Source organism: Labrus mixtus, chromosome 10, assembly GCF_963584025.1.
Source record: "Labrus mixtus chromosome 10, fLabMix1.1, whole genome shotgun sequence".
Taxonomy (NCBI): domain Eukaryota; kingdom Metazoa; phylum Chordata; class Actinopteri; order Labriformes; family Labridae; genus Labrus; species Labrus mixtus.
In genome coordinates, this window is record NC_083621.1 from 29,927,938 (window position 1) to 29,952,143 (window position 24,206).

Genomic DNA, 24,206 nt, shown 5'->3' on the forward strand with positions numbered 1-24,206 from the left:
AATTACAATTATTTCTCAAATGTTAAAGCAGTTTAATCTAAACGTTTCAAACCAATCAATTCCATCCGCTTTATTCATAGAGCACGTTTTCAGAAAGAGGAAAGTGAACCAAAGTGCAGCACGGTGACGTAAGAAAATCCAGCGTCATCCTCCAGTGTTTAAACATGAAGCCGATGCTGAAGGATAAAATCCTGCAGTTCCTCGAGTGTCCACTAGAGGCTGGCTGCAGAAGCACAGGAAGTCACATACACACCCATTCTAAAAAGTCTGTTTTTACAGCAGAGATTAACATGTTTACAGCCTGGTTCAAAAAAACAAATAGGTGTGATTAGTTATTGCTAATAACTATTATTGATCCTTGTTCCTTCTTTAAACTACCTCACCTGTCTACCTGCCTTTTCTCCTGTGACTCTTAACGCCGCTTCAGATTACAGCCCAACTTTGAATATACTTACGAGATGTTGATGAAATGGTGCAGAAACACTTTCATTTCCTTCATCAGTGTAGATCTCACGGCAGACAATAAACATCCATGCCTGAAACATAACTCAGGATGTTAAACACAGTGAGCCTGACGTTCAGTTTGGATACAACACAATCTGTAGATGTTAACAAATGTACGAGACAGCAACAGCTCCTCCTTCACCTGTGCAGCGCTGCCACACAATCAGACGTCTTTGCTGTATCAGTACCTCTCTCTCTCCCCTTGTGTGGGTGATCAAACAGCTTGCAAACTGAAACAAATCAATATGATGGTAACATGTAAAAGTCATTCCCTTCGTCCACAGTTCTTTCTGTATTTTATTCTTTAGTCCATCTGAGCACCTCACAGCCCGGCCCTGTTTGCAGTGCTGTCAAACTGTCTGCTGGAAGATAAGACTGGCCCGGTCAGAGGTGGGCTTTGGGAGCACGCTGATATGACAGACAGGCAGAACGCTCTGTTGGTGGTGGAGGTGCAGCACCTCTCCGAACACCCAGCTCGTCATATCGTGGTTATTTTTTCAGGGTCAGGTTGTTCTGTGCAGGGCACAGCGTGGAATATTCTGGCATTTAGACCGGGGGTGAAGAAGAGGCGAGTAAAACAGCGAGATCACACAGATGAGAGCTGAGGAGTCGTAGCCTTTCCCATCTGTCCTGTTCTCTCTCTCTCTTTCCCTGGTGTCTTACTGTAGCTCGACCGGCCTACAGTATGTACACGTTTCCATGTTGGCTGCAACCTTCATTGACCTTCGACTCACGTCCAACTCCGTTACAGGAGGGAGAGAATGGATTGGACCATTTCAACCATCAGTCCAGCATCAGTGCTCAAGTTTGGTACCTTTATTCTTCTAAACATAAATGTGTTAAAAAAAACTGTTTAGATATCACACAGACCTGGACCCTTGTACACTCACTATTTCTAAATGTTTGATTCTGCACGTGTTGGTTTGATGAATCTGAAGTCTAGCTCGAGGTTAAAATGAAACCTTTGAGTTCTGACATAATAAGTTTGTGTTGTAGTCCTCGAAATAGGTCTTAGTCACGAGACCACTATTTGAAGGTCTCGTTCTTGTCTCGGTCTCAGACTGGGGGGACTCCAGATTTTAAATCAAGACTGGTCAAGACTACCAGTGATCGGCTGTTTTTCCACGTCATCACTGGGATTAGAAGGAAAACGCCTCTTCCTAACACAACAAATAATTCGTTTGTAGTTTGATTTTTATCCCCTTTTTACGGCTGCAACCTTCCAGGTGTTGCGGTCTAAGTGAGTGACATGCCCCCTAAACACAAGATGACGATTTTCCTGTGATATATATGGTCTTATTCTTGTCTCGGTCTCAATCCCTAAATGTGACCACGCTCAACCTGAGTGTGAAACGATAGTTTATGCTCCTGTAGGAGACAAAAGTTTGTTTGATATCAACCTTTAAGAACAAGTTTTATTCACGATATTGTGGAAAATAACTACACTACCCACAATCCTAGAGTGTCACAGGGACATCTATGATTGGTGGAGCTGGCTGTCACCATGGCAATGTTTCCCACCCTATGACGCCGGATGCAAACGGATAGTTTCGCTAGCAGGCTAGCTAGCTAGCAGGATATGTAATTTACATTTTCAACAACACAAACTACAACATATTACAACACATGTACTAACAGTATAAACCTGATAACGACTAAAGTTACATTTAAGAAGAAGAGATATCATTCACAATGCATTGTGGGATAGGTAGTTCCTTGACTCCGGAGGAACAACATGTACACAGTCTTGTACCTTTCACTTTGTCTCAGTTTTTTAAAGCTGTTTTGGTGCTGATTCAAATGTTTTATAGTCTCAAGTTTTGGGGTAGCTGGTTGTCATGGTTACAGGCTTCAATCTCTATAATGTCAATGGAGGATTTGAATGGATAGTTGTACTCCAATTGGAAAAGTGGGCGGTCACTGTTAAGCCGTATGATGGAGGAGAAACTAGTTTCTATTTCAGGTGTAGATCTTCTGCTGATAAACAGTTTATAGTGTTTCAGGTTGTCTTGGTGATATTTACAGATGTCCTTGAATAAAGGAAAATAAGAAGCACACAGAGCGATAAAAACAGACCTGACAGTCACTACTGAGGAAAGTTTAATATCTGACCTAACAACAATGACAGTCAATGGAGACATGGCCGTTCATCCCTTAACGTTTTTAATTGAAATGTAATGTCTTTGTTCTTGAGAATAATGGCAGCAGGAATCAAGAGTTTTATCAACACTAAATATGTGGATAGCTGCAGCAGTGGAAAGAGTGGTGCCAATCGAATATGGTTATATTACTGCGAGGAACCAGGGGAGGATTTTGCAGCCTGAGGAGGATGCAGAGAAATTATTAATAACTCTGGGGAAGGTCCGGCTGTTTTTAAAGAGAGAAACTTACACAGTCAAAGGCCATCCTTACAGTTTCAGTTCTTACACCGTCCCTTTTCTCTGGACCACTCTCTTGCCCCGCCCCCACTCTGTCCCTCTCCTTCTGTCATCTGACACTCTTTCATTCATCCTGTCCATCCTCTCCTGCAGCCTGGCCTGGATGCTGACAGGGCCTCAGGGTTGCTGGTTCACTGGATGCGATGTTTTGATGGCGATGAATAAATGCAGGGAGGATTTGTCCAGTTGTGTGTGTGTGTGTGTGTGTGTGAAGAGAATACATAAAAATCTAATTTAGTCTTGTGCAAGTTTTTAATAACACCCTCCTCCTCCTCCCCCTCCTCCTCCCTGCATGCATTTGTTTCATTATCCTAACACACATTTGCAGAATCACAGGAGGACAATTAGCAGTGATGGAGCCTCCACCTGACATTATCAATCTCTAACTTCCTCTGTGACAGTAAGCAGCTGAGCACCAGACCTCAGAGTGTGTGTGTGTGTGTGTGTGTGTGTGTGTGTGCAAACAAGAGTACACACACTTCCTCCTCATAACCTCATTTCTCTCCACACAACAGCACAGCTCTCTGGCAGCGAGTGAGGAATTCAAATGGAGCCCAATGGCAACAATCTTAAAGGGCAAACGAGTGGCAGAAAGAGAAAACATTAGCAGCAGTTGAAAGGCATTTAGAAGCTTTGACGGCTTGGCTGAATTAAAAGGGGATAATGAATTTCAAATGGCTGTTTATTTGTGCATGCAGGGAGCCAAAGCACCACCAGGGGGTTGTGAAAGCCGCGCTGGAGAAATCAGCCGAGTGTTTTCAGTCTGTGAGAGAGAGAGTGTTTGAGTGTGTGCGGGGGATGTTATTCAAGCAGATCCAGGGTCAGCGGGATGGAAGAGTAGTCTGTCGGATCAGGATGGAGCAGCCTGTACACGAGAAGAGTCCTCAGAGAGCGACGGAGCATCCTGTTCTGTGGGGGAGTTTGGAGCTGAGGCTGGATGGAGCTCCACAGCAGCAGCAGCAGCAGCGGTGTGAGAGCCATCAGAGGCTGACGGAGGAGCAGCAGCACGGGGAAATGTGCCAGGAAACTGAAAAGAGCAGCAGGCCTGCAGAGATGTCTCACTTTGATGGGTTTTATGATGATTTGAAACAATTAAATATCATTCTAAAGACGTCAGGTGTTCCCTTTCATAGAATTAAACCCCCTGCTTCGTCTAACCATTTATTCACTTGAAGCTAGTTAGCATGGCATGCTATTTTTAGCAGCATTTGCACTAAACTACTTGGCTGACTGTGAAGACAACGTCTCCAGGGCGCTTGCGTTTACGGTCGGGTTGGCAGGCAACCAGCGGTGTCTTAAGGAAGCGGCAGCAACCACACATAACACACCAACATGTTGGCTAACACACATAACATAGGGATTCATTTTATTAGTGTTAGCCGTGCTGGTGCTGCAGATCTGGACAAAGCCAGGCCAAATGTTTCCAGTCTTTATGCTAAGCTAAGCTTCCTCAGGTGTCGTATTCCTTAAAAATTTAAAACTATTCCTTTAAATCTGAACTTTACGACCAAAATATTTTCTGTTTAAAACATACATTCATTCTTTTTATTGACAGTTTTGTTTGAATTTTGTTTCTCCATGATTTCGGGTAAAGACCCGTGACCACCTAACGTTTTTTTCGGAACGCCATTTTCTTCTTTCCGGTAATTTTCAATGAGTAGAGAGCGTTCGCAGCAGCAGGCGGTCCTTTTCTGAGCACTTTCCCTTTTATTATTTGGCTGCTCCGAGTGCTTTCAGTTAAAAATCTTTAACATTTCAGAAAGACGCTCTTTTACAAATGAATGATTTTCCCCGTAGTTTTCTCTTTACAGATCGTGTCATGTACCCACATCCTCCTCACTCCGTGTCTGATCGGGAAATAAACGATCTCCAGGCGCTTTTCTGCCCAGAGAAAATAGGAGAAAGGACGACAGAAAATCCCAGAGCCCTCACCCGTCACACTAGTCCAATAGAACGAGGTGGAAATACTCGCTCCTATAGTGCACGATACAGCGAACACATACTTTATTTAGTGCTGCCTTAATTATAAGTTTAAAAAACTTTTAAATGAAAATCAGTCCGGCATTAACACATTGAGACCAAGCTGTAAAATTGAGTAAGTGTAAAATCCTGCAGTTCCTCGAGTGTCCACTAGAGGCTGGCTGCAGAAGCACAGGAAGTCACATACACACCCATTCTAAAAGTCTGTTTTTACAGCAGAGATTAACATGTTTACAGCCTGGTTCAAAAAAACAAATAGGTGTGATTAGCTCATGTCTCGATGGACACACACTGTACAGGGGGTGAATGTTTTGATGACTCATCAGTTTTGATTTGATGAAGGATAAGAGTTATTCACAATAAGGCGTGTAGCTGACCTGATTGACAGGTGGGCGCGGTGTAACGGTTTGTCAGGAGGTTTAAAACCCGCCTCAGCTCCAGCTCTCAGCCTGTCGTTAGGTTGACTGAAAGTTAGACTGAGACAGCATTTCCAGCATGGAGACCGCCATCGATGGGACTCCAGCGCCCCCTGCAGGAACAAGACGGGTGTGATTGAGATTTAGTCCTCCTCCTAATTTTCCTCGCACTATGACTGGTCTCTGAACATTGATTCTTTTCTTTAAATATGATTGTTTATGTTGTTTTGTTTCCCGGTTGTTGAGGAGAAAAGTTCAGGTTTTTTAGTTTTGCTCGTCAGAACAGGAGAACCTAACCCTCCTGTTCTGTGTTAGAACCCTAACTCAAACACCAGCAGTCAGAGATGTGGTGGAGGTGTTTCCGTGTTCTGTGCTGCAGGTCTTACACTCCTGAGTTCTCCCACTGAGCTCCGGGCTTCTGCTGAAAAGCAGAAATGTTTGGATGTGAAATGTTGCTGCACACTGCAGAGGTGATAAGTGGTCCAGCACTGCGTGCCACAGCCATGACACTGAAATTGTTGGATTCAACCTTGAGTGAAAAATGCCTCCTCAATCACAGCCGCACTATGTTCTGCTACGGCGAGGGCGAACAAGGAAAAGTGGTTTTACACACATTTCAGTTGAGGTGTGCTAACGGGCTTTCAGCGTCGCTGAAAAGAAAGAATGTAAGACGTGTAGGACGAGCAGGAAAAGTATCGATCTGCATGCAGAAACTGTAAAAATAACAGATTTATTCTGAAACACTTTCACCATCTCCTCCGGTTTTGACTGCTCCTCCGATGTGCCGTGTTCCTATTTAGGCTTTTTAGGCTGTTAGTGTTGCTATAGATTTTATTAAACATGTTTTATTCATATAGAAAGTGTCCAAGTTCTCTATTAAAATGCATAAATATAAAATGTTCGCATGCAAAAGGCACACAAAGTCTCATTTCCAACAGATTTGAGCCTGAAGTCGTTTGTCGACTGACATGTGTTCGGTGATAAATATTAGTTTCTCGTCGTTTAGTTTAAAGAGGTTATAAAAACCTAACAGGCTTTTTTCAAACTGACCCCCTACACCCCTACACTCGCAGCTGAATGAAGTGCCCTTCATCAAGGGGTGGGGGATAAATACAGCGGCAGGCTTTGGGACAAGCAGAGAGAATCACTCCCATGATTCCCTGCCAGCTTCAACGGCATCTTTTGTTATTGTTTTGATTGAGAGCCCCCTGGTGGAGGGATTTACAGACTGTGCGATTTCACAAAGATATCAAAGAAGGAGAAAAAAAAAAATAAATAAAATAACTAAACTACTTGGCTGACTGTGAAGACAACGTCTCCAGGGCGCTTGCGTTTACGGTCGGGTTGGCAGGCAACCAGCGGTGTCTTAAGGAAGCGGCAGCAACCACACATAACACACCAACATGTTGGCTAACACACATAACATAGGGATTCATTTTATTAGTGTTAGCCGTGCTGGTGCTGCAGATCTGGACAAAGCCAGGCCAAATGTTTCCAGTCTTTATGCTAAGCTAAGCTTCCTCAGGTGTCGTATTCCTTAAAAATGTAAAACTATTCCTTTAAATCTGAACTTTACGACCAAAATATTTTCTGTTTAAAACATACATTCATTCTTTTTATTGACAGTTTTGTTTGAATTTTGTTTCTCCATGATTTCGGGTAAAGACCCGTGACCACCTAACGTTTTTTTCGAAACGCCATTTTCTTCTTTCCGGTAATTTTCAATGAGTAGAGAGCGTTCGCAGCAGCAGGCGGTCCTTTTCTGAGCACTTTCCCTTTTATTATTTGGCTGCTCCGAGTGCTTTCAGTTAAAAATCTTTAACATTTCAGAAAGACGCTCTTTTACAAATGAATGATTTTCCCCGTAGTTTTCTCTTTACAGATCGTGTCATGTACCCACATCCTCCTCACTCCGTGTCTGATCGGGAAATAAACGATCTCCAGGCGCTTTTCTGCCCAGAGAAAATAGGAGAAAGGACGACAGAAAGAAAGAAAGAAATATTAACAGTAACCACTAGTTATCTTTCTTGATTCTCTAAATTGTGAAAATCTAAATGAATCTCTCACTGGCTTTGAGCCGGCCGTGAGTCGTTGTCGTGCTGCTTCATCTTCAACTTGTTTCGGTGCACAAACGACCCGAGGTAAATCAGAACTTTTAAATGAAGCACACTGCGACCGCTCGTCATCGTTATTTAACCCGTGAGGGCGGCTCTCTCCTTCTCTGTCTCTGCTTTGTTTCCTCAAATCCACCAAGAGTTTTGTGGTCATTCGACGTGTTTAAATCAAGTTCTCTTTCTGCACCGGTTGGACAGAAAACACCATTTAAACTCAGAAGTACACAAAAGACCTGTGCCATAAATGAAACCGGACTCAAGAGTTTCCATTTGAAAGTCTCCAAGGACATGCAAACACTACATTTCAGATGGAAAACACACTCAAGCTCTCTGCTCTGTGGTGATTCAGAGGAGCACACAAAAGGACAAAAAGAATTCACTCTCCTTGGCATCTAATTCTGCAGTCGGAGTATTACACAGATTAGTATATTTTTCATAAGAACGAAGGCCCGTTGCTCAGGATGCAGCTTCACGTCACTAAACCCCGGAGGCTACATGAAGCCCCGGCCTCTGATACCAAGTCACACCAAAACCCCCCGACCTGCTCTCACTGGTCCACTGCAGGCTACAAAGCAGAGAGAGGATCAATGACTGACAAGACACTAAGAGGAGAGGGAGGAAGTCTAACAGCTGGGTTTATAATGTGAAGAATGAGGAGCCGAGGAGGAGTGAGGAGGAGGAAGAGGAAGAGGAAGAGGAGGAGGAGGGAGAGGAGGAGGAAGAGGAGGAGTGATGACTGCAGGAGGAAGAGGAGGAGGAGGAGGAGGAAGAGGAGGAGGAGGAAGAGCAGGAGGAAGAGGAGGAGGAGGGAGAGGAGGAGGAAGAGGAGGAAGAGGAGGGGGAGGGGGAGGAGGAGGAGGAAGAGGAGGAGTGAGGACTGCAGGAGGAAGAGGAGGAAGAGGAGGAGGAAGAGGAGGTGGAGGAGGAGGAGGAGGAAGATGAGGAAGAGGAGGAGGAAGAGGAGGAGGAAGAGGAGGAGGAGGAAGAGGAGGTGGAGGAGGAAGAGGAGGAGGAGGAGGAAGAGGAGGTGGAGGAGGAGGAGGAGGAGGAGGAGGAGGAAGAGGAGGAGGAGGAAGAAGAGGAGGAAGAGGAGGTGGAGGAGGAGGAGGAGGAAGAGGAGGTGGAGGAGGAGGAGGAGGAGGAAGAAGAGGAGGAAGAGGAGGTGGAGGAGGAGGAGGAAGAAGAGGAGGTGGAGGAGGAGGAGGAAGAAGAGGAGGTGGAGGAGAGTTATGAGAGCTTCAAAAGAACAAAAGAGATGAAAGAAGAAGAAATCCTGTGGGTACAAATGTCCTTGAATCTATGATGTGTCACTAAAACTGCTCGTGCAGACTGTAAGAATCAAATTAATGACAATTGAATAACAGATGATTTTAAAGATTAGTCACCTGACGGTCAGAGAAACAGGATGTATTTATATTTCTTTATTGTGCACTGACTGCTTTGATTCGTTTTCATTTAAATCAATCAATCAATCAATCAATCAACTTTTATTTGTATAGCGTCAACTCATAACAAGTGTTATCTCGAGACACTTTACAAGAAGCAGGTAAAATACCTTACTCATTGTCTGTTAATATTACAAAAGAGCAGGTAAAAAGACCTTACTCATTGTTATGTTACAAAAAGCAGGTAAAAGACCTTACTCATTGTTATGTTACAAAAAGCAGGTAAAAGACCTTACTCATTGTCTGTTAACATTACAAAAGAGCAGGTAAAAATACCTTACTCATTGTTATGTTACAAAAAGCAGGTAAAATACCTTACTTATTATAAGAAAAAACTGCCTTATTAAAAGGCAGAAATCTTCGGCCGGATCCCCGGCTCATGACGAAACTGTCTTCACAGGCCTAGACTGCGCCGGGCTTGGAAAGGGATAGGGGGAGAAATGGGATAAGATGCAGGAAGAGGGATAGGGAGCAAGGGGGTGGGGGGAGGTAGACCGTCCATCAGCAATCCGGTGGGGAGACACACATGTTTAAAGGGCCCATATGATGCTTTTTCTGGTTTTATATGCTTTTTAGTGTGTTTTCCATGTGTCCTGTGCATGTTTAGACCAGTGGGCGTGCACTGTAGCTGTTCCCACTCAACGTTCTTGAAGCCAAAATAAGCCGCTTAGGGGCGCTTCCATCTTGCGATTTTGACGTCATTTGGAGCCAGAGTCTGCGCAGTAGGGTCCGGCGGGAGGAGCCCTGGTAACACACCCCACCCATTTAGCGTACTGCCCTGATGACTTACGCAGCCCAGCTACGCCGAAAGCGCTCTGCCGGTCTACGAGTCTTATGAAGAAATGTGTAAGTACAACCAACCACCGTATTCAAAGTTTAATATTTAAACACACTGTGTTTTAAAAAATCCCGCTTTATTGAAAATACGTGGGCTGCTGGGTCCTCTGTTTTTAACAAAATCGTTCTATATTTAATCTATATTTAAGATAGGTTAGCACCACAGACCGTAGGCTACAGGTGGTAAGATATGTTGTATTTTGTTAGAAACTGATAGTCTGTAATGTGATTCTTGTCTGCTTTTCTAATATATTTAAGTGAACAGTAAATCAATTGTTTTTTGTATCTTCATTTAGGCAAAGAAGAGATAAAAGCAGCTGGTCTGACATCTTCCACAGAGGTGAAGTGAAAGTTAAAATCATCTGTTAAAAGTTATATATCCTGTGATTTTTATTTAAGTTTGTAAAAGAGGATTGTAAAAACAAGCTATTGTTAACAATACAGTTTTCTAAAATAAAAATCACACTGAGTCATACACCAGATAAATGTTAAATCGAAAGGTGATGTTTTCTTTTCCATTTTACAATGAAGGCGGCTGTGGCTCAGTTGGTAGAGTTGTCACCTCTCAACCAGAAGATTGAGGGTTCAATCCCCAGCTGAGCAATATGTCCGATGTGTCCTTGGGCAAGACACTTAACCCTGAATTGCTCCCACTGCCTCAGTGGTGGTGTATGAATGGGATTAGTTACTTCTGATGGATGATACTACATAGCAATCACTACCATCAGTGTGTGAAAGGGTGTGAATGGGTGGGTGTGACAGGTGGTGTGAAAGTGCTTTGAGTAGTCGGAAGACTAGAAAAGCGCTATATAAGCTCAAGTCCATTTACAACCAACAGAAACTAAAAATGACTAATTTCAACCTTCGTCTGCACACCTGTTACAGAGGTCAGGCTGGGGTCGCTTAGTTTGAAGGAACCTCCTCCTTTTTTCACCTGTGCCAGATGCCCTGCTCATCCACTGTGGTAGAAATGACCTTACACCAGCAGCTCTCCCAGATGAAGAGTCCTCTCTGCCATCACCCAGAGGAGCTGATCGACGTCTGCACAACTGAAGAAGGTGGACAGAGTCTGGTGCTTTGTGACAGTGAACAGTGAGAAGGTGGACAGAGTCTGGTGCTTTGTGACAGTGAACAGTGAGAAGGTGGACAGAGTCTGGAGCTTTGTTACAGTGAACAGTGAACAGTGAGAAGGCTACCACAGTCATCCTCAGATAAAACACAGAGATCCTGGTCAATATTCAATGGTGCTATTTCTTTCCATGATGTTGCCCTGTGTTTGAAAGGCCAGATGCTGGAGGGTTGTGTTGGATTTGCTTTTCCATCATATTTTAACAGTCAAACAATCATCCAGGATCTCTATACTTTATTTGTTTTTTGTTTGGATTTCTTTGTTAAATTATTTTTTATACTTTATGTCCCAGCAATTCAACCTGATGGTCTCCCTTACTTATTTTTCACATGGTTAATGAAGCCAGGGGTTGTTTATTGAAGTTTTTTTTTCTCATAAAATGTTTAAATAAACTTTTTTTAAATCTGAATTGACTGTCTCTGATTAATTGGAGCACTACAAAGTGTTGGTCACAGTTAAATAATTTAGCAGTTAAGTTTATAGCTCACATTTGAAAAGGCCTTGAACTGACATTAATTTCTTCTTGACCAACAACAGCTAAGAGAACAGCAAAGCTTACAGACGAGCTCAGCTTGTCACAGCCGGTCTCGTCTGAGATAAATGGCCTTCAAACTTATTTAATATTAAACATTTAAAGCCAATAAGCATAGCAAGATATACATGAGATTCCATTTCCATTTATTCAATCACAGACTTGTCAAACAGTCTGGCATGTTGTGCTGCTGTTTTCAAGAGTTAATAACTGAAGAGAAGAACTCCATCGAGAGAGGACAGGAAACGCTCAGGGGACGAGTCCTCCATGTTGTCAGTGGTTGCTGATGGATCTGAATCTGAGGGCGTCTTCTGTAATAAAGAAAAACAATCATGGAGTTAAATGTAAAGTATAATGAATTTTACTGTGATGTTTATGCCTCAGACCTGAAATCAGATCTGTCCTCTGGTTCTGTTAAACTTCAGCTTCTAAAGTTTGTTTTTAAGACAGGAGAACTATTTAAGAGGAAAAACAAAATATATAATAAGACATGATGAATCCAATAATATGATCAGCTTTATGAATTTATGTTTTAAGACAAAAGTGTTCCTGCCACTTTCTATTGAAGATTATTTTAAACTGTCATCACATGGGCCAGCCTGATAAATTAAACTAATGTTAAATATTCTCATATAATCAGATTTGTGTGCAGAACCTCACCGGAGCTGGAATCAGAGTCTGGACTGCTGTTTCCTTTAAGCACTGATTTCCTTGAAGACAGAAAGAAGAACAATTTAAACATGAACTTCTTGCAGAACCATAGAGGCTGTTAAAATCTTCTGCTAGTCTTCCTTACATTTTAAGAAGGATTATAAATTGTTACTCAAATTACTTTGATGCTGATAGAGGTTACAATAACACAGTCCAATCATATGAGAGATAATTTTACCTTTGAGTCCTATGTGAAGACGTTCTCTTCAGAATCAGCACCGCAAAGACAAGATGATGGCATCCACCTTCACAACGTGCTGCTTCAGTCTGGCTGCATCATGGTCACCTACAGGAACATCACAGAAATGCAATCAAAGTACTTTATTTATCAGAGGATGTACTGTATGCAAAGTAGAATTTTAGCTGTAATTCCTCAAAAAGATTTGAGACTGCTTTGTTATTTAAGAGCACAGATTGTTTCTTTTCCCTTCTCTCTGTTTGCCTGTACATGACCTTTTAGTGTTGTAAAAGATGCTACAGTAAATCCTGGATCAGCTGTGTGGATGGTGTGACTGTGTGGTAAAGCTTTGTTAAAGTTGTCACGTACATACTCATATGTCTTTGGAGAGTAAAATACAGTGTGGTGGCAAACTGCTTATAAAATATAAAATAGTATTTTATTGGTGAGGTGCCCCAATCAAAGCGTCCTACAGAGTAGCAGCAGTGGGCTGTAGAGGGAGGAGACGAGCGCATTATGGAGAGGAGCGCACCAGAGGGGCCGAGCTGGGGGAGACGAGAGACCCGAGAAAAAGGAAATCCCAGTTTAAAATATAATGTTGGTGAAAAGAGGGAAATAGGAAGACATAAATGTCAATGTTGAAATTCTTTTGAATGCAGAGGCTGTGGATGTTCAGCTTTCTTTGGCTATAAAAAGGCAACAATAGCCTGTAGTTTAATCATCGTGTTTCTCTTTGTTAACGATTATTGAAGCGAAATAAACAATAAATGCATGACATTTAAAACATATTAACATGTGTGGGGAAAAACGTGATCTTTATGTCTTCTTTTATTGTGCCTATGTCTCCTCCTAACTTCAATAACAGCAGCATGTTGTGTGTAACACTGGTCTCCTGCATTAACACCTTCCTTTCAAAGGTGTTAAATACAGACACAGTCACAATCACCGCAATTTTTGTCAATTTTTAGTACAAATTCTCAGTGAGTGTCATTAAATTTACAATATGATCAGCTTGTGACTGTTGAATTAGTGTGTGGAAGACAATGCAGAATATTTATCACGTTTAAGCAGCATGATGCTCAGTTAATATTACATTACACCACCGCAGGTTGTTGATGTTTGTGTTCACGTTTCAGTTAGTCTCTTAAATCAGTAACAGTTATATTAAATCAGAGCTTACCTTTAGTTTTATCTGGATACATAGAGAAATATTCTACCCTCGTATATAGTACTATGAATTTCAGCCCACACGGTGAGCGGATGAAAGTAAAACCAGTTACTCTCGGTATAGTCCACTTATCACTCAGACTGTAAACATGTACACATTAGTAATGATGCAGGACAGATTACAATTATTTGACTTTGTTTTTGCCCTAGATACTTTTTTGAGACCTCACCAGACGTATTTATTTTTGCTGTAAAATAACTGTACAGTCAATGAACCGCATCTATGAGCGGATTTTATATTACGATTCTTGGTTTTAAATACAATTTAAATCACAATAATGATATAACAATATCAAGAAACATAGCATGTCAGTTATTAGGTTTGCTCATTTAAAAAAAAAAAATAAAAAGATAGATCATGCCGGATAAGTAACCTAGCTTTACAACATTTCAGCTAACCTTAGACTGCTTATGTGTTAGCTAGCTAGATAACGACTTTAACCAACCAATGACACATAAATCACACTTTTTTACTACAGGTCGGTTAGAACAGTTTACTGCAGATCAACTCATTTTGCCAGCTCAAAAAAGACGAAAAAACTGAACGGAAAAATTCAATGGCGTCTCGGCTTTCCTTCACTATGTAACTTTTGCTATTCACAAACAGAGCTACGCAAATTTCAAAAAATTCAAAGTCCGCGGAAACATGGCTTCTCCTACGTCCTCCTGTTAGCTGCAGCATTAGCTGCATGTAACGCTCGGTTCTAGCCCCCATCAAAAAAAAATTGCCAGTGTGACTTCTTGTCAGTGTGATATCACTGATCTAAGCCCATTGGCTCGTTGTGGCAAGCCCAGCAGCTCATGTTGCACGCCCATTAACTTCTGTGGCACGCCCACGATATGCCGTAGCCTGCTAAGGTGCTAATGTTTTTGCTCTCCTCCGAGCCAAAGTGGCTGCATTCCCAATATGGTAAAAGGAGAGGGACATTTCCGAGAACCGTGCTGAGCGACTGACCAATTACGACAGAGCCGACAGGCCGACCAATCAGATCAGACTTGGCACACGTGAGGACTCTGAACGTGGACACTTCAGAGCCTTAGAGAGAGAGTCAGAAGAGAGCCGGTGCATGGAGCGGCAGTACATGAAAACAGACACTTTATTATAACTTTACCTATTGTGAACATACTTTAGTAGGTACATAGATTAAATATACGAACTCCAAAAAGGGCAAAATTTAAATTTGACACCTGAAATCTGCAGATACTTGAAAACCTGCCAGTTTACACAAACAAGACTAGATGGTGAATGAATTCATATAAACCTCTCTCTAACATTCAGCCATGTTGTACCCTCTTTGTAGCTGAGCAGAATCCATTCCTAACCCTAACCTCCCTCCAACATGAAAAGAAAATTATTTTGACTTTTAAAGCAACAATATGTAATTCAGTACAGCGGCTTTGGCGCCCACTGAAGGTGTCTGGGTGGATCTGCACTGAGATTAAACACACATAGTGCTGTTGACCCCTCCCGCTTTTAGACAACGTGCATATCTGTTGACAATCAGATGGAAGAGAAGCCGACAAAGACGATGTGAGAAGCTGAAGAACCATGTCGACTGACAAGGTTTCTGACTGCTAGCAGCGCTGTTTGTATCCCTGCTGGACAGGAAGCTGTGCATCTTGGGTTCTCTCCGTTCTTTAGGTTCATTGGTGACTGTGGATGTGGGTGTAGCTGGTTGATCTGTGATTGGCTGGCGACCAGTCCAGGGTGTAAACCCCGCCTCTCAACCAATGACAGCTGTGATCGGTTCCAAACTCCATCACACCAAATGGAAAAAGCGGTTTAGATGTGATGGATGACTGCCAGCGTCTACAGCCCGTTGTTAGCTAATCATTAGCATGTGGAGAATGAATAGATTCAGCTGTTTCCATCACGACTCTGCACCGGGGTTAAATGTCAACAGTGGAGAGGCTCATTTATTACATGCTAGCTGAGATACGTTTTTAGTGTTCCAATCTTATGAAGCTAACTTGAAGATGGACGAGGAAAAAGACGACTTTTTGGCGTCAGATGGATTTATTGATTTCTTTGTATCAAACCTGAGACAGAACTCGAGTTAGACGACTTCCTGCAGCTAAACATGAGACAACGATGACACTACTAACGATACAGGCTAATGTTACGTCTCAATCTGTACTGGATAATATCTGCAGGGATGTACACTCTGCTTATCTCTCTCTCTCTCTCTCTCTCTCTCTCTCAGTCGTCGTATCAATCAGTACAGAGACTTTGTAGCTGAAGGCTGCTGTGTGAACTAGCGCTGTAAAGTCGTACGCTCTTCTCTCCAGATGACCTCGACCTCCTGACAAAGTTACATTACACACACACTGAAAACAGGCGAGCGGGGAGCTCTGTGGACATGAGAGAGACTCTCCCTGCTGGAGGTTATTGATATATTAGATCGACTGTTTGGAGGAGGAGGAGTTACAGACTGTTGCTTTACGTCTACTTTCTCTGGTGCTTCAAAGTGACCAGCTGAAGACTTCCTGCGTGTGATAGTTGAGATTTGTCTCCTCAGTGTTTAGAAGAAACTGAGTTTCTGTATTTCTGTAAACAGTCCATGATGGCAGAGCTTCCAAAGGCCCTCTTTAAAGAGATCTGATCTCTCCATTTCTTTCATACTTTGCAGCTAATTAGCTGACAGTGTTTCCGACGTGGCTGAACCAGCGGGACAAAAGGATTTGTGACACCTACAAGATCTCTCCGAGCACTACACGCTCGTCTTAATTGTTTTTTGGCTGCCTGACTAACAGTCTTAAGTTTGTGAGAAGGTAAAGCTGTACTGTGCTGAGCTGCTCCTCTATCCTGCAGCTTTTTCTCCCTTTCATCTTCTCCACTCCTGACAAACACAGACACACACACACACACACACACACACACACACACACACACATATACACACACAAACACACACACACACACACACACACACACACATACACACACACACACACACACACACACATACACACACACATACACACACACAAACACACACACATACACACACACACACACACACACACACACATACACACACACACACACACACACATACACACACACATACACACACACACACACACACACACACACACACACACACATACACACACACATACACACACACAAACACACACACACACACACACACACACACATACACACACACAAACACACACATACACACACACAAACACACACATACACACACACAAACACACACATACACACACACATACACACACACAAACACACACACACACACACACACACACACAAACACACACATACACACACACATACACACACATACACACACACAAACACACACAAACACACACACACACACACAAACACACACACATACACACACACACACAGAGACACACAAACACACACACACACACACACACACACACACAAACACACACACATACACACACACACAGAGACACACAAACATACACACACACACACACACACAGAGACACACAAACACACACACACACACACACACACACACACACACACACAAACACACACACACACACACAAAAAGGATGCAAACAATGTGAGTCCAGGTCATAAATGTTGCATTTCCTTCTCTCTTCTGAGATTTGCAGCGATGTTTTGTTTGAGTGCTTCTCTGTCGTCTTCAGTTTTTCGAGTGGTTGCCTGAGTGCCTTCGGGTTGTCCCTGTGTGTTAGCATGCATGTTTCTGTGTGTGTATGTGTGTGTGTGTGTGTTTGCATGTGTGTGTGCAGTTGTGTTGATGTATGTGTGTGTGTCTGTGTGTGTTTGTCAAAGATCTCTGGGTAAGAGGTTGAGCACAGTCCTGGTGACGCTCAGTCCTTGGACTTTTCTGTGACCTCATCAGCACAAACTCAGACTCGTAGCCGTGTCTGTCTCTGCATCTCGCCGGGTCTCTATCATGTTTTTTTTCTTCTCCTTCCCCGCCCTGCTATCCTTGTAGACAGCAAGTACAGACGGCACAGACAGCAGTTTGATCTTCTCTGTGGAGCTCTGCAGTGTAGTTGGCGTTGTTTGACATGGGCTGGTCTCGGGATGGGACAGATGGCATCAGCTCAGGCGTTGGATGGAAGCTCAGACGCCGGCGGGCGTCAGCATATCTGCAGGCTTCATAAATCTGCATTTCACACTTTGTTTCAAACCGTCTTCACTTCGGAGCCACACGAGGTGAGGGAGAGTCAAAAGTGATGTCATAAAAATCTGACTCCTCGACTTCTGAAGAATTATGGAGCTCTTTATCAGTAAATAAGATTTAAAGATATAAAGTTTTATAATTCAAGTGTAACACTGAAGTTTAAAGTTCTCGTTTCTGCGTAGCCCGCAGGATCAACCTGATGTAGTCTGTCTTCATGCTTCACTCCACTAGATACTAAGAAAAATAAAACATGGATTGTGAAGGAGACAGGAAACCCTGAACAGGAAGAAGTTAGTCCTCTGGGGCCGAGTGCAGCAGCTGGTGAAACTTAACATCTGACTGCGAGCTGAACGTTAAACTTCGAGCAGCTGGGTTAACCTTTAAGAGGAGAGAGAGCAGGTGTCAGTTTAGAAAGTTAGACCAGTAACATAAGAATGAAAAATGTAACAGATAAAAAACATGAACCCTGCACGTTCATCAGGTAACAACCAGTGATCGGTCAACAAACACACCGGAAGATTACGCTTCTTTGAAACTACTCGGATTCAAATACTCTGCCAGTTTATTTTAGACGGAGCTCGCTGCTAGCACACGTGTAGACAGACTACAGTGACCCAAACAGGAAGTCAGACAAGGAAATCCACAAGAGCGTCCGGGCAATTTCAAAATAAAACACAACATACAGACCCCTGATTGTGTGTTTCATCACTTCATCAACATGACGTCAAAACAGAGTGAACAACACATCATCCTCAGAGAGACAAAGCAACATGTTGTTTGCATGTGAAGTAGTTTTTTTCTTGTGATCTTGTAGTTCTCCTGTGATGTGTGCACAGCAGCTAATGGCTGGGCTTGATCTCCAGAAATAGAGCCAGTAGGGCAGGGTGTGCACCATCGGGCTCCGTGCTCCCTCTTCTGTCAACACCCACAGGCCTCGTTCTACCTAGAGCTGAGATTGAGCCCAAAAAAATCCAGCCCGGGTCTACCCGAGCCCATGAACGTTCTGTCCGAGCCCAGCCCGGCCCGACCCATTAACTGTACTCACGGCCTGAGACCGACTAAAACCCAACATGTTTTAAATAAGTTGGCTTTTATAATGAAAAGACAGCCTGTGACCACAAGGACTGTTAGGAGATGGACACAGGAGAGCAACGAGGCACTGCAGGACTGCTTTGAGTCCACAGACTGGGATGTACTTTATGAGCCACTTAACACTAGGACCACCAACATTCTAGACCCCCCTCCAAGCGTCGCATATGCAAATGTTTGTGCTCAGAAGCACACAAATAATGCATTTTTTTGATGAAGTTAAATACAACTTACTTTTATCTACAAACCAAATAGACTATCAGCATAAGACAGGATTGGTAACCTTTTAAATGTCGCATGTCAATTTACAATATCTGTCAGCTTTTTTAGTGCGCCGTTTTTTACTGCTGCTCCACGTGTCCCGTTGCTAAAACACATTCTACAAAAATGAAACCGACATAACTTTTAGTCTATTATATTGTTGGATATATTAGGCTATGCATTTTTAATAAAAACACTGCAAATAAAGAGATAAACACCGATGCTCCTCCTCCTCTCTGCAACTGGGTTTGTTTCCCCGACATAGAGGAAATCATTGACCAAGACACACGCACGCACACCAACAACGCCAACAACAACAAAAACACGGCTATCTATGGGCATGACAAACTATGTAGCCTACAAAAAGAACTGCAGAAATCCATAACAGATGCAGCGTCGAACAAACAAACAGATGAACAAATGAACGATCAGCACCTCGGACAGCGCCGCGGCACAATGCACAAACCTGCTGCACAAGTGCTCAACCTTTACGGTGCACTTCCCACTCTCAGGGTGCTTGCACCCCTCGCAGGAGACAATGGTCATGTTTTTCTTGCAGTGCGTGTTTGTCTGACACTGCCTCCTTCTCAGCTCTTGTGGCTGCTGTGGCTCAGTGGGCACCGACGTCAGACTGGCCTTGACACGCAGGTGTTCCTCTCTCTGTTCCCAAAGAATGAGCATGTCTGTCTATCTGTCTATGGTCTCTATCTATCTATTTGTATATCCTATCTATCTGTCGCTCTTTGTTAAATTCCTGCGCATATGAAGTCTATAAATAGAAACAATAACTAATAAAAATTAAAACGACGCGCGAAAACAATCCAGGGAAATGTATCATTTTCAACTGCCGTCAATATGAAGGCGACGGCGGTTAGAGGTATAAATGCTCAGGGATCTTGTGTGTTTAATTTTAGTTACACATAGGCTTCAGAAAACATACAGGACACATATTTAAAGAGTCCATAATATGCCCTTTTTGGGGTTCGTATATTTAATCTATGTATCTATTTTTGTACGTTCACAAAAGCTAAAGTTTTAAAAAAGTGTCTGTTTTCATGTACTGCTCCTCCTTGCTCCCTCTCCGCTCTGAGTCTGTCAGCTACACTCTGCTGAGCCCAGACTGCAGAGCCCCACGTGGGCCAAGTCTGCTCTGATCGGTCTGCCGATCTGCTCTGTCGTTATTGGTCAGTTGCTCAGCACGGTTCTCGGAAATGTCCCGCCTCTTTTACCATATTTGGAATGCAGCCACTGGCTCCGTCTGAGGGGAGCATAAACATTAGCACCTTAGCACTACTTTGCTACCGCAGGCTACGGCATATCGTGGGCGTGCTACAGAAGTTAACGGGCGTGCAACATGAGCTGCTGGGCTTGCCACAACGAGCCAATGGGCTTAGATCAGTGATATCACACTGACAATGACGTCGGACTGACACATTTTTATCGAGGGGGGCTAGAACCGAGCGTTACATGCAGCTAATGCTACAGCTAACAGGAAGACGTAGGAGAAGCCGCGTTTCAGCAGACTTTGAATTTTTGTACATAGATGTGCCTAAACATGCACAGGACACTTGGAAAACACACTAAAGAGCATATAAAACCAGAAAAAACATAATATGGGACCTTTAAGAAAAGTCATTGGATGAGAGGCTTGTAGTTTTTATTTAAAAATAGTTATTTGTATTATAAAAACCCAAACCGTCCGTCACACGGTCTTGGCGGTTCTAGTGTTAAAGACGACTAATGGCCGCCATACCTCCACACATATTATTATGATCGATCGCATTCATACTGTGCTATTATATCAGATCAGGGAGATGATGATCCTCTCTCTTCCTGCTCGCCCTTACCTCTCCTTTAACTTTAACCCTTTACACTCAGACACAGAGATGACAGCTGTGTCTTTAAGATGTCTCCCTTCAATCTGTCAAACAGAAGCCTCATTAATGTAAAACACATCAGGCTGTTTGGATTCATAAAGTTCTCTGATCGTGTTTCGCTGCATCAAGAAAATTAATATATTGATAGAAAACAAATCTGAAAGTAGAAACAGGAACTTAAAAAGTAGGATGTTATTCAAACTCTGATTATTTTCTGTCTTTTCAGATATTCTCATTTAAACGATCAGAGAGCAAAGCTGTTTATTTTGGTTTCATCTGCCACAGAAACGTCTGATGAACCTGAATTTTACTTCAAACTATCGTACATATTTAGGGTCCTAAATACAGAGCTGAATGGTAAAATGATGCCCTGCACAGCACATTAATGTAAATAAAAAGGAACAAACAAAAGAACAAAAAGTTAAAGTGTAACTTGTTTGCTAACTGTTCTGTCTCCAACTGCCGTGTAGCTAAGCTAGTAGCATCTGAAGTTGTTTTCCTGCAGTCTGTGTGGCATAACGCGCTGCAGACCTGAGCAGGTGATGATCTGATTGGCAGTTAGAGCCTGGCAGCAGAGAGGGGGTCTGTCAGGTGCTGATGTGATTGGTATATGAGCTAACAGGTGAAAACTGAAACAGCAGAATCAAGCTGAGAGGCAGAAATCAGAAGCTTGTATATTTTAATATACATAGAGTTTATATTAACTCAGTGTTAGACGGACTGTGGCTTACTTAGTATGATTCTGTAATACTCCACCTTCTTATATCACTTTAAAGTGAGACAGCTCTTTACCTGATAGAGTGATTCAATCTGGGACTTGTGTGTCTCGTACATGGAAGCCAAGTGTCCTCTCTCTTAAAGTCTGCCATGAGTCTATGGACAGGGACAGACAGATGAACTGGTTTATACTGGTTTTATCAGTGAGTCTATGGACAGGGACAGACAGATGATGAACTGGTTTATACTGGTTTTATCAGTGAGTCTATGGACAGGGACAGACAGATGAACTGGTTTATACTGGTTTTATCAGTGAGTCTATGGACAGGGACAGACAGATGAACTGGTTTATACTGGTTTTATCAGTGAGCCTATGGACAGGGACAGATAGATGAACTGGTTTATACTGGTTTTATCAGTGAGCCTATGGACAGGGACAGACAGATGAACTGGTTTATACTGGTTTTATCAGTGAGCCTATGGACAGGGACAGATAGATGAACTGGTTTATACTGGTTTTATCAGTGAGCCTATGGACAGGGACAGACAGATGAACTGGTTTATACTGGTTTTATCAGTGAGTCTATGGACAGGGACAGACAGATGAACTGGTTTATACTGGTTTTATCAGTGAGCCTATGGACAGGGACAGACAGATGAACTGGTTTATACTGGTTTTATCAGTGAGTCTATGGACAGGGACAGACAGATGAACTGGTTTATACTGGTTTTATCAGTGAGCCTATGGACAGGGACAGACAGATGAACTGGTTTATACTGGTTTTATCAGTGAGCCTATGGACAGGGACAGACAGATGAACTGGTTTATACTGGTTTTTGTTAGCCATGGAAACTTTTATTTCTGAAGTGCAAACACATCAACACATTTAGTTTGGACAAAACTCACTTTAGACACTAGGTGGCGGTATTTGGCTGTTGTTTAAGTTATTGATCAGTATTTGGGTCAGTTGTTGTATCTGAAGCAAGTTCAACATATCCAGGCTTTCTTTAAGAAAGCTGGTTCAACAAAGCCAGAAGCTCCAGATAAAGATATCTGATAGTTAGTTAGTTTGTCTGTTAACTCAGGCGTTCTGCTTCAGGCTCTCCGCACGTCACAAAAAGGGGGCGTGTGAAACGTCTTTTGACCATTCTTATTCACAAAAGCATCGAGTGCAGGCGGTCCAATATAATGAGGTGTGATGATGAAGTTAATGTGGTTAAACAGGATACTGCAACTGCTGATAAGGAATGAGAGAACAATCCCGCAGAAAAGTGTTGTGTTCATTCGTACATGAATGTAATAATTTTACCACACACTGCACCACAGTGTCTCCTGTTGATTTATTATTTCTAACTACTCACAGAACAACTGTGAAACTTAAACAGTGAGACATGATTTCAGCAGTTTGAGCAGAAAATACAGTCAGTTGGATTCTTGTGCTTCATGACAAATATGCAGAAGTAGCTTCAGTATTTAGCTAAAAAAAATCAATTCAATGTACTGATTTGGTGTTGTGTGGTAATTACCCATTAAACGAATCAGACAGCCAATTTGTGTGCAGAACCTCACCGGAGCTGGAATCAGAGTCTGGACTGCTCTTTCCTTTGGGCATTGATTTCCTTGAAGACAGAAAGAAGAACAATTTAAACATGAACTAGACTTCTTGCAGAACCATAGAGGCTGTTAAAAGCTTCTGCTAGTATTCCTTACATTTTAAGAAAGAATATAATGTCTAATGTCTTTTATGTAATCATATAAGAGATGCTTTTACCTCTGAGTCCTATGTGAAGACATGCTCTTCAGAATCAGCACTGCAAAGGAAGTCGAGCCTGTTATTCTTACAGTCTGTGTACACTGAGCAGACTGACCAACTGTTAATGTTATTAATAATGCAGACCATCAGGACATATTCTATTTTACTTTAACAGACCGTAAAGTAAAGTTATTGTCGGTGATGCGCAACTATTTGCTGAATTTTACAGAGGATCTGATTGTTCATTAATACGAATCTCGAGCACAGGAAAGTTATAGTATCATGAAGCACAGCCAGCATAGTTTATCAGGATTCTCCCCCCGATTCTTTAGTGAAATAAAACGATAAATAATGTCCGTCACAGCCAGCTATCAGTAACATATTATTGACACCATAACATTAGCTCTGTTAGCCTACTTCAGTGTTAACTAGCTAGCTAACGACATTACTTTTTTTTGTGTAAACATGTCATGTCTTAGAGGCTGTAAATCAGATGGAGCCTTTGTATTTGTCTGTTCCTTTTGTTTTTTTTTGTTCATTCATGTAAATTGTCTATTATTTTTAGTTATTGAAGAAATGTTGTGGAATGTTTGTGTAGTGTGAAAAGAATAATATATAATATGAATTTGTAAAATGTATTGTCACAATATAAACTGCGGACCCCAGGAAGAATAGCTTCTCGCTATGCTGAAGCTAATGGGGATCCAAATAAAACAAACAAACAAATTACCCGCGAACAGCACATGAAACAAACATTTCAACTTACCAAGTTAACGCAGATATCCTTAAATCCCACAGGTTGGTTAGATGTGTTTACAGCAGAACGAC

The 24,206-nt window shown here is 42.4% G+C and overlaps 2 long non-coding RNA genes across 2 annotated transcripts; one reads left to right on the forward strand and one right to left on the reverse strand.

The window, feature by feature from the left end:
- The first annotated feature begins 9,870 nt into the window (after positions 1 to 9,870).
- LOC132982524 (uncharacterized) lies at positions 9,871 to 11,218 on the forward strand. The gene is made up of 3 exons (XR_009674714.1): positions 9,871 to 10,074; positions 10,620 to 10,834; positions 10,926 to 11,218. It is a non-coding gene; the product is annotated as an uncharacterized LOC132982524 (long non-coding RNA).
- Positions 11,219 to 11,524: 306 nt separating this feature from the next.
- Positions 11,525 to 21,770, reverse strand: LOC132982525 (uncharacterized). The gene is made up of 2 exons (XR_009674715.1): positions 21,700 to 21,770; positions 11,525 to 11,706 (listed from the first exon to the last, which is right to left on the reverse strand). It is a non-coding gene; the product is annotated as an uncharacterized LOC132982525 (long non-coding RNA).
- Between the last annotated feature and the right edge of the window lie 2,436 nt (positions 21,771 to 24,206).